This window comes from Xenopus laevis, chromosome 5L (assembly GCF_017654675.1).
Source record: "Xenopus laevis strain J_2021 chromosome 5L, Xenopus_laevis_v10.1, whole genome shotgun sequence".
In the NCBI taxonomy this organism is placed as follows: domain Eukaryota; kingdom Metazoa; phylum Chordata; class Amphibia; order Anura; family Pipidae; genus Xenopus; species Xenopus laevis.
Genome location: NC_054379.1, coordinates 125536265 through 125548400, shown reverse-complemented (window position 1 = coordinate 125548400; position 12136 = coordinate 125536265).

Sequence of the window (12136 nt, the reverse complement as noted above, 5' to 3'; positions counted from 1 at the left end):
GTAGTAAAATAAAAAAAAGTAAAATAAAAAAAAAATGAATATTAAAAAAAAAAAATTAAAGTTGGTGCTGCTGAACTACTAGGAGCAGCAGATTAGCACACCAGTCCCACTCCCCAACACTGCTAGACTAATAGCACTGGGCTCTTATAGTAGTAGTAGTAGTAGTAGTAAAACAACAAAAAAATAAATAAAAGCAGTCCTTACAAGGACTACTGTTATTGCAGCAGTCAGCAGATGAGATCAGAAGCAGGACAGCTGCCCACTGCAGCTACATACAGAGCACTGCAGTAGAAGGTAGATTACTAGCCAGCAAAGCTACCTAAGCTTAAATGTCCCTCAAACCCCTGCAGACTTCTGTCCCTCCAATAACAGAGCAGTATCAAAACGATTACTAGCCAGCAAACTTTCAACTGTCCCTGAAATCACTAACAGGCAGCAGCTCTCTCCCTACACTATCTCTTCAGCACACACAGGCAGAGTGAAAAAACGCTGCAGGGCTTCGGTTTTTATAGGGAAGGGGAGTGGTCCAGGGGAGAGCTTCCTGATTGGCTGCCATGTACCTGCTGGTCTGGGGTGAGAGGGCAAAAAAAAGCGCCAACAATGGCGAACCCAAAATGGCGAACGTCGCGCGACGTTCGCGAACTTCCGGCGAGCGCGAACACCCGATGTTCGCGCGAACAAGTTCGCCGGCGAACAGTTCACGCCATCTCTACAAATGAAGCAAATGGCGGCTGTTTTAGGTGGAAGTGTGAACTGGAGCCGGGACCTTGGGGTTTGTTCTGGGTTTGGGATACATTATGTTACACTTCGGTTTATCTAATTGCAAGGACCAAACATGGAATAGCTTCAATGACACATCGTCCAAAATTGGGTCAGACACATTGTCCCCTTGCAACTGCAATTACTATTACAATTCTTCTTTCTTCAAAATCCAGAGGCTGACGTATGCATAGTAAAGTGAAAAAGCCATTTTTTTAAGTTAAAGTTCGGCTTTTAAGGGTGGTGGCAGACGAGGCTTCTGTAGTAGCGACAAATCGCCTCTTCTTTGGGCGACTAATCTCTCCTAAATGCCTTTCCGCCGGAATGGCGCTCAGAACGCTTCATTCTCCAAAGTAGCCTGAAGTTGCCTAATGAGGAAACTTCGGGCAACTTCGGAAAGCTGAAGCAATGCAAGTGCCATCCCGCCGGCGATTTACATTCTAGCCGGCGGGAAGGCATTTAGGGGAGATTAGTTGCCTGAAGAAGAGTCGATTTGTTGCTGGGCGACTAATCTCCCCCAGTAGCCTCGTGTGCCACCACCCTAAAGGAGACATGTTGGGTGACCCCTCCTACTGTGCTTCTAGCAGGGACTCATTTTAAACATGGACAGGGACCACGTTAGGGAGCTCCAATAAAGGGGCCATTTTTAAAGATGATATTAATTTTTAAGCCAAAAGTAAACCCAACACCATAACTTATTCATTACTGCCTACATGATTGGACGAGTTTTTTAGGTATGCTTTCTGTCTTATTTAAATCTACTGCATATACATGCCTGTGCGAAAAAAAGAAGGAAGGAGGAGGATCCCTGTCTCACAATTGCCCTGGGCCGGTGCAGTTTTCTGCTAACAGGAGCACCGGCCAAGGTTATCAGGTAAGTCATTACAGTCCTTGGATGGTGTCATAACTTTTGGCATCCCCCTTGGATTGGAGCTTTCGTTCTTCTTTAATAAAAAAATTAAATAAAAGTGGACCTAATACAAATGAATTTGTACCCAAAAAAAGGAACTGCAAAGAAGAGCTAATGAGGTCACACAGCCTTATTAATAATATAATTAGATTGTGTGTATAACTTGGAAACCTGAAAGGAATAATTAATGCCTTAAAGGATGTTTTTGATGAGTGCAAATAAATTCATTCAAAATAAATGCATTGTGTCCACACTTTGATGTGTTGTCATTATTATATCTTGTGATAAACAATAAAGAGTTAATAAAGTGCAATAGTGTAAGGGGTGCTAATTACGTAGCAACAGTTTGCATTCCACTAGTCTGTAGAAGAAGGAATCACTCAATAAAACATAACATTTAATAGTTAATTTAAAATAAAAAGAGGGATTTAATGAAATATAAAAACTCTTAAAAATATGATGTATCCCGATCTGGTTTCACAGTTGTAAGGATTGCAGTATATCTGAGTAATGGAAATACTGGTCCCACCTAGATCATTACATCAGCCTATATGCCCTCTGATAGTAGTATGAGTTGGGGTGGGGAGCAGGAGAGTGTCTATAGTAAAAGAAATTAGGTAGCTCCCATTATGGGAAAAACAACGGATAAACCAACACCTTGTATGCTGAACCTTGAAGTATCGCACAAGTGTTAATTCCAAATTGGTGTGCAAGGAGAGTAAACTGACACTTTGTCCTCTCAGAGGCACCTAAGTAGGTATGGCCTATTCCCTATGTCTTGTGTTAAAGCAACACCAAAAGTTTGGACATGAACACAAAAGGTTAAATAACCAAAGGTAGTGCATACAAACGGAGGACAGACCCAGTGTACTGTACCTTGCAGTATTATACAGACATATATGTTTCCAATACTGTGTGCATAGAGTAACTGGCGCTTTGTCCTCTCAGAGGCACCTAAGTAAGTGTGGCCTATTCCCTATCACTAGTGCAAATGCAACACCGAAAATTGGAAACGGGCAAAGCCCAAAATTAAGTCTGTGCGAGTGCTGGTAACAACATCACCGGTCTGTCCAACGCTACCTCCGGTATTAGAAGGAAACTGCTGCCACCATTCAGCCCACCCTCCAGAGTGCCTCCTCCCCACCCTTAGAACGCTCGATAGCGCAAACGCCTGACGTACGTTTCGCCTGTATAGGCTTTCTCAAAGGCAAAACGAATACAAAAAAAAAGGACCAAATACAAAACCTTACTTTTGGGGTTTTCTTTTCATCATGTCTTGTCATATGTTCACTGGCAATATGTGTTGCAGCAAGATCCAAAGGAAGTGCAACATGTTAAATGGCAAGCTTATTGGGACACACACGAATAGGACAAGGTCAGGGTTGATGAACCAAGTTATATGGAGTGTAATAAACTTTTATAGCACCCTGTTCCCTAGATGTCCACATTGAGTTAATCTTCATCTTAGTTTAACCTAGTTGAAGCAGTAATGTTTTTAGTGGACCTTTATTGTTTTTAAGTTCTGTAACAGCACCTCTGACTTCCTGTACCATTGAGATTGTGACTGCTTCCTAATCAGCCTCTATAAAAAATTGGTATAAGTATCCATCTGCACCTCTATAGCTATCCACTTGCAATATATCTGAGCATGCTTTCAATCTCTAAGAACATGGTCTGTTTGCTTCCAGGTGATTCCCATTAGGGGAGCACCAAATGCTTTTTCCCCAAAAAAATTCTATGAAGCCAAGTGACCTTAATGATTGGGTTACTGTCCACTACATAATCAGTTAGTCTTTAGTCCTTAATCATTTGTAAATTCATGTAGCTTTCCTTTCCTAAAATTTAACTTTCCTTTCAATTCAGTCTAATTCCTTTTCTAGTGGTTTGTGAAACAAGTCCTTTCAACCGCCTCTGCTTGTACATACACACTTACAAATAACATATTAAAGACATTGACCTTTATACTGAGTAGTCCAGCTGATTTGTAGCTACATTTCCTATCACCACAGCTGTAGGAGGAAGTATGTTGAAGGTATCATTGTCCATCTCAATTTTTGAATTTCTGGATTTCCTCTTTTTGGTTCCGTAGGGCACAATTCTTATATAGAGTTCTTACATGCCATGCTGCTATATACATGTCCATATACTTTCCTCAGTTACCTTGTCTTGGTTATTCACCATCTGTTTTTTCCACGACCTGGCACCTGTGTGCATATGCCCATTTCTAGATAGTCACCCATGGGGGCTTATTTATCAACAGTCTCATCTTTGTGGTTTTAGTGGTTTTTGAAACCACAACTAAACTCACAAACTATTAATGTCATAAGATTTATTAAAAGAATAAAAAAAGTATTAATGGAAAATGACGCTGAACTCTGAGCTAAAAAATCCTAATACCTCAAAAAAACAGAATTCCTAGCCTAGCAAAAAAAACAATAGGAAAATCTCTAAAAGTTCCAATTGATTTAGAGCGGTACAAAAAGATCAGTGCAGCTCACACTGACTTCTATAGGACCTTGACAACTTTTACCTGGAAAAGTTTTTTGTTTTTAAGGGGTTTTTACACTTAATAAATCTCAAATTTTTTGAGTTTTTTTAAAATAATGAGAAAACTACATATTGTTTGAGATTTGTGGAAAAAATATAAATCCGACCCCTAAAGAGTATTGCATCTAATTTTGGATGTGGGTCATAAAGTACAGTTTAATACATGAAAAAACATGCAATACCATCAATTTGTCTAGTATGATACAGTTGTGCATTTAGCTAATCATACAATTCTTTAGCTGCAGTTGATTTTTATATTGCGTGTTCCAGCTAATACTGTAAGCCAGTAGATGTCAGTGTTGGAGCTTAGATATCCAAAATGGGAAAATTGGCTGAGCAGTGCTGCAACACATACCAGCTGACACTATATACAAAGCTTTAATCTCTGCCAAGAAGGAGGGCATCCTGTGAATTTTTGGAACTAGAAAATTCAATAAATATTCAAAAGAAGAAGGTGCTCATACTGTGTAATGAATTCCAATCATGTCTAACTATTAGCTGTTTGTTATATGGGTTAATCAGGTGCATTCCGGTTGTAGTAAAGCATATTAGACAGTAGAATAATGAAATATTCTAAATGTCCATGCATATTCATTTCAGGCAACTCTCCCTTGAAATGTCATTTATGTATGAACAGCAGAACAGAACACACTTTACAACAGATGAAACCAAGCTAGCAGATATCCGAACTGTAAGCCTGTATATCACTAAAAACATAAATTCTCCCCTCCAAAATAAAAAAATATTTGGATCAGCTCTTCTAATACATTAAGATCATAATACACTTAAATAATTTCCACCGGCTGCACTCGGGATACCTTTGGAGGGCCCTCAACTTACTTCCGTTTCATTCTGTAATTGTCTTGTATTATTCCTGTGTTAGAATTGTTGTATAGCGATGCATAACCCAAATACTAAGCTGAAAATAACAAGCTGAATATTATTTCCGCTTTGGAGTTCAAAGCCCTGTGAAACATTGATAACGAGAAGACGGCGAAAATACCTTGACACAAAAAGCCTTGGATTTGCCAGGCCCCAGAGAGATGCGCCATTATGTATTTCATTTAATTAAGACTCAATCAGTTCATGCAGGTTTAACACTGCAGTTAATTGAACAGATGGGGCAGATTTGATAGCATGAGAACAGCTTAATTCTTCTGCTTGCAGCACTATTTACTAAGATTATGAGCCAGTCACTTTTGGCAGTCATTTTCTATATCTGAACATTATCAATCTCGATTGCTGTATTTCATAGGACTTAATTCTGTACTGAAGACATTTGGAGGTGGAAATTAATCTATAAAATCTTGCAAAAGGCACAGAGCCTTCTGGCAGGCAATAAGTAAAGGACCATTTGCACCTGATGTTTCTTAGTGTTCCTTTCTTGGGTGCCGTGAATGAAGTTCAAGGTAAGTTGTGCCTATGGGCCTGTTTCTTTTTTGTACTTTGCACATTTACTTCTGGTTGTAAGTGTGTAATGTGGTGCCCAGTTGCTCTTCAGTTGCATTTGCCACGTTACTCCCTGGGGGATTGTAGTAACACTCAGAAGTAATCAATGGAAGGTTCAACATGTTTCTTAATTGAATTCAAGAACTTCTTTTTATTGGTCACCAACACAGCTTCACAGTGGTACTTACAATATTACCAGAATTAGTCCCGGGTCACCAGGTCCCACTGTCTGCCTACCCTCCTCTCAGAGTCAGGGACAACAAACTTCTTAACAGACTTTTAGCACCAGGGGTCTAAGTTATCTTGAGGTACTAGTCCATGTCTACCTAGTCCCCTCTCCACTGGGTCCATAATCTGGGCAAAGTACTGCCATGACATTGATCCCTTTTCTCTCTCCTTTTTGAAGCTCAATTGCTTGCCTACACCACCTACAACAAACTTTCTCTGGCTACAACGAGCTCCACCAAACTACCCTACACTAACCTATCTAATGGTTATTCCTAGGGCCTCTGGCAGGCCTCCCAGTGTCATTTCCTATCAGCTAAAGAAGAAGTTGTCTCTGGATCTCTCCCTTATATAACCTCTGGCTTACCTCCCCTTACTCACAGCGCTACTTGGTGACCAATCAGAAATATAAATAAATTATATTACCCATTAGAAGTGGACCATGTTACGTTCAGCCTAAAGATGTATTTTGATAAGAAGGACTTAATCTTTTTATTCATTTTAAAAAAGTCAGTACTTAATAGAGCAGTGTCAGACTGGGGGGGTCTGGGAACCACTGGGCTGCTGCCTCAGAAGCCCACACCCCCAATCTCTGCCCCAGCTGCAACCAATCTCTGCCTCTGGGCCCTCCATCCCAGTCACAGACACCCTTCATCTCTGGGCCCTACGTCCCTACCGCAACCCCCTTATTTTGTTTTGTTGTGGGCCTGGTGGAGATAAGGGTGCAGCACCCAGGGCAAGGGGCAAGTCTGGCTCGAAAGGGGCTCATGTTTTTTCACAGCCCAGTCCAACCCTGTCCGGGAGGGTTCAGCGATGTTCCTGACGTTTACCGGTTGTGAGCAGAGCATTCCCTTCAGGCTCATTATTAAAGGCTGATATGTTTTGGCTGGCATTACAACTTCATGGATAGACACATGTGCAGTGCTGGCAATGCTCCAACTCCTTCCTGTTACCCGCTGCTGATCTCTGCAAGGAAGTAGTGGATACAGGGGATTGTGATCACCACCCGGACAATGCAGAACCCGGCATCGGTGAAGCCCCAACTTCATTTTAAAATTTATAGAAAACTATTGTTTAAATAGTGTTAAAATACATATTATGGCACATACTTAACAAACAAACATGTGGACATTTTAAAAAAACCTGCATTCATTAATATAGTCCAGCAATAACAGGAGGGCCACGGGTTGGAACCCCAAAGTCAGAATATAGAAAAGGGCTTTGATGCAACAGAACTGTCTGGCAATTCAGCAAGACAATTCCAGATTTTCTAAGACATATACAAAGGCTTCAGTTTGGCATGTATGACTTCTGAACAATCTATTTTTGCACTCCTTAAATATTTTTATTTTCATATCAGAACTGCACTCTTATTAATGGCAGCACTTTCCTGATTTCATTTATCCTAAAGTCTTGTTAATTTCTGTTTGTGCATTGTCGTGTTTCATCACCGTAACCATGGCAATGCACAAAACGTTAACCATACCCTCTCATGCCGATGAATTGAGCTAACTTTTATGCTCTGGCAGCATTAAGATAGGTTCAGCTCAGGGAGATAGAAACAGAAACATACTTTTCTTTTCTCCTTTTATACAAGTAAATAGGCAAAAGGAAAACACAGCAAACCGGAAACAGAGGGTAAATGGGAAATAATCGGAAACCAAATACCGGTACTGTCACTGAGATTATTAGTTTACTTTCAGCACAAACGTACAACGGGAGATCATTGTCTTGAGTAGCAGAAAGGAAGGATCGAGCTAAACCAGCATCAGTCCAGGATCAAATCTTCACGTTTGGAATTTCAAAAATGTTCAGTCATGGTTAAGTTTGCAGGCAAATGTGCAATGTAGGGCTTCAACCTTTAAAGATTTCATCCCGTTTTAAAGATTTTTAGATAGATTTTTCAGCAGTAAATGATCAAGATTTAAAAGCTGCAGACGGCTGCTCTGAATAACTGCAAATTTGGCTCTTAAAGTTATCAGGAGCGTCTTTTTTGCCACCCCATGTAACTTGTGGTGCGCTGTCCCCCTTAAGACGTGTCCATAGCTAGTAAATATGCAGGTCCAGATTTACATAGTGGGTGCCCCTAGGCCCACTGCTGTTCATTGCCCCTGTCCCCTCCCCTTTATTCATGCAAATTTTCATCATGATCTGGATCACGGGGATTGGCACACAGGAAATTTAAAAAAGTATTTTATCTCCAGTGCATCCCCAGTGTTTTTAAACCAATGTGGGTGTGGTTGGGCAGCATGCCGCCCCCCTAGAAATCCTGCCGCCCTAGGCCCGGGCCTAGGTGGCCTTTCCACAAATCCAGGCCTGTAAATATGTATTTCTAGGTAGTACTATTGAACAGTATTCTTTAGCTAAACTTAGCAGATGTTATTAGTAGGGATGACCAAAACTGCCCCACAAACCACAAAAAAAAATTGCTAAAATGTTGATTTCTTATCAAAATGTTGCCAAATACATTGGAGCCAGTGAGCAGTTTTTGCCCCACGTTTTTTCTCAAATCAAATGCATAAAGTCATGTCCATTGTTTGTCAGATTTTTCTTGTGCCCAAATATATTGGAGCAAATGGGAATTTTTGCTTGAACCAATTGCATTGTAGCCAAATGGGTGTTTTTCTTGCTATTTTTTTTATTTTAAATAAATACAATTTTTTTTCCAGGCAAAACAAAACACAATGAACAAAATATTTTGAGAAAACTAAAATGTTTGCCATGAATCTGTATCAAGATCATCCCTAGTTATCAGCCTTTTGCATTCACAGTCCCTCCATGTTACAGCCTTTTGCGATTCAGGTATGTGATCCGTTATCCGGAAACCCATTATACAGAAAGCTCTGAATTATGGCAATGCCATCTCCCAAAGACTCCATTTTAATCAAATAATTGATTAATGGGCAAATTTATTCGCCAGGCGCGAATTTACGGCGAATTCTCGCGATTCGCCGCCGGCTAATAAATTCAAGAAACCTCCACGAAAATTTGACAGCGAAAAAAAGTCATTCCAAAAATTTTTCTCCGTTTCGCGAATTTCGCAGGAAACTAGCGAATTTTTCAGCAAAGCGAAATGCCCCAAATTCGCCCATCGCTACAAATAATTCAAAAGTTTTTAAATGATTTACTTCTTTCCTGTAATAATAAAACAGTACCTTGTACATGACCCCAAATTAGATATAATTAATCCTTATTGGAGGCAAAATAACCCTATTGGTTTTATCTGATGTTTAAACAATATTTTAGTATACTGATGGTATGGAGATCCATATTATGGAAAAATCCATTATCCAGAAAACCGAGCATTGTGGGTTTTTATAACTCAAAAACCAATTCAGACTCACCCCTGCTCCGCTTGCTGAGTATCTCAGAGGGACTATAGAGGATTGAGTGTGTCTGCATTCGGGCAGAAAATCTCAAAGTGCGACCATCCAGAATAAATTAAAAGAACAAAGTGTTCTTTAAGATCCCATACCTGCTTTTAAAAATACACCTAAATATATGCAATACATATTATCCAAGTGAAGAAAAATGGGCTATTTTAAAGAGCATGTTCACAATATTTGCAATTACCTGCAAGACGAGACATTGGTAAATATTTTATCACATTCATTATATTGTTCATGTGAAACACTTCCCATTGCTATTTAGTGGTATCTCACAAGACAAGAGTACCTAATGCATTACACATTATTAATATATGAGCAATGAAAAGGAAAGCAAATTATTTTTTAATTGAGATGTGTTCCAAAGTCACAAATTAACGTGTTCCATTCAAATTATTTGTTTCATATTTTAAGAAAAAATGTATACCCGCAGCCAGGAATTACGCAGTATCCATGGCAGAATGAAAGCACTGGGTTTTAGACCAATAAATACATTTACACTTTTCAGCTGCAATGAAAGCTATGAGAGCAAAATAAATAAGACTTGGTCTGAAGCAATCGATAGTAATACACAGTAATATAACTTGCCTTCAGTAACACAGCAATAGATGGGAAGATTAGCAGCGAGTTCAGCAGTATTAAGTCCATTTGGTTAGATTCATGTCCTATAACTAGGGATATTTGGGGCTCAGGCCATGGTGTGGATTTATGCCTATAAGGATCTCTTAAGCAAAAAAGAAAAAAGATTTTGCACTTTGTTGTCAAATTACTGCCAAATCAAGATATGAATCTGGAGGAAGTATAGCCAACCCTCTTTTGTGGTTTTATTCAAAGTAAAAAGAATTGACAATAACTCTTATAACTAGCTCTAAAGTTTTCTTCCCCCTTCTGGTATAGTTGAACTGTACAAAAGATACAGTCAACGGAGGGTACACCAAATAAGCTAATTGATATGAGATAATTTATAAGGTGCAACACAGCCCAAAACTACCCCACACTGAGTAACAAAGTCATCTGTGGAGGTGATGTAAGCAGTTGTGTCGCCACAAACCCAGAAGAATAGGGCGTGCACCAAAACAGAGGTCATTTAATAGGGTATTTAAACCCTGGGCTATTCCCTAGCACGTCAGAATTACAAATGCTGTTGTGCCAAAACGTTGGGTTTATTATCATATTGAATGTGCTTCCTGTAACCTTTTATGCTTCATAAACACAACTTGGTGGTATGTATTCGCATTTGATATGATAGATATGCATGTAAAACTATGGCAAATTTGATTTATGGTGGATAAACTGTATATTTTTTCTATAAAACCTCACCTCCAGTTCCACTTAATGTAGGGGTGTCGCAAGGCTCAGTACTTGGTCCGCTGTTGTTCTTCCTGTACACTCTGTCTTTGGGAGATCTCATCCATTCATTTGGCTTTAATTATCATCTGTATGCTGATGATACCCAAATATATTTATCCACCCCTTCATTAACAGCTGAAACAGAGGCTCAGATCTCTAACTGCCTCCTGGCTATCTCAAATTGGATGAACCAGCGCCACCTCAAACTCGCTGTCTGGGGGTTATCTTTGACTCCTCTCTTTCCTTCTCTGATCATATTAACATCACTGTCAAAACCTGTCACTTTTTCTTATGCAATATTGCCAAAATCCGTCCCCTTCCTTTCACCTGATACATCCAAGACGCTCATGCATGCTCCTATCCCGACTAGATTACTGTAACCTTCTACTAACTGGCCTCCCTAACTCCCATCTCTCCCCTCTACAGTCTGTATTAAACACTGCTGCCACAATCATCCTCCTCTCATCCAAAAGGGTACAGGCCCCTCCGCTGCTGAAGTCCTTCTCATGGCTTCCTATATAACAAAGAATAACTTATAAACTCCTCCTCATAACCTTCAACGCCCTTCATTCCTCTGCACCTAACTACATCTCATCTCTTGTCTCTCTATATGTTCCTGCCTGAAACCTCCACTCCTCTCAGAGCAACCGCTTGGTTGTACCCCCCACTACTACTGCTGTTTCCCGTATCAAACCCTTCTCTCTTGCGACTCCTTATATTTGGAATGCCATTCCTGAATCTCTCAGGAGAGAATCCTCCTTCAGTGTTTTTAAAACAAAACTCATAGACTACCTCTGGGAGCACCTGGATAACACCTGAACTGGCACTTATATAACAATGTAACAAACTGTAGCCCACAGCACCTTAATACCCTTCTGAATTGTGTCTGTATGTTACCCTCCCATTTAGACTGTAAGCCCTACGGGGTAGGGTCCTCTAGCCTTTTGTTTCCTTGACACTGAGCACTTAATCTATATATGTCTATATATATATCTGTAATTATATATTTTTTATATTTATGTGAATTGTATTTCTAATAATGCACTTATTGTTACTTTTTATTCCAATGACCCCTTGTTTGTTACTACTAATTTATTGTTTTGTTGTACAGTGCTTTGCCCTCAAGGAGCGCTTTACAAATAAAATTATACATACATACATACATATCAAGTGACTTTTTTGAGATACCATCTTGTGTTTGTATTTTCTTTGAGTGTGCAAGCCCAGTATTCTAAAATCGTTTAATTGAACTATAACTGAAAATAATAATCACAGCCCTCCCTCTCCCATTGAAAAAATATTTCCTATGGGAGAGGGAGTGCTGCTATTATTATTGTCAGAGTTCCAGATCAATATACAACTACACCCTCTGTGGTTACCGAGTCTTCGGTTTGACTTATTTTAGTAGAAGAGTCCCTGTTCTCTTTTCCCTTTTCTCAGTTAATTGAATCAAGATACACGCGACTAAGGGTAGAACTCCATGAGCGTTCTTCGTCGGATTGATGCCCGC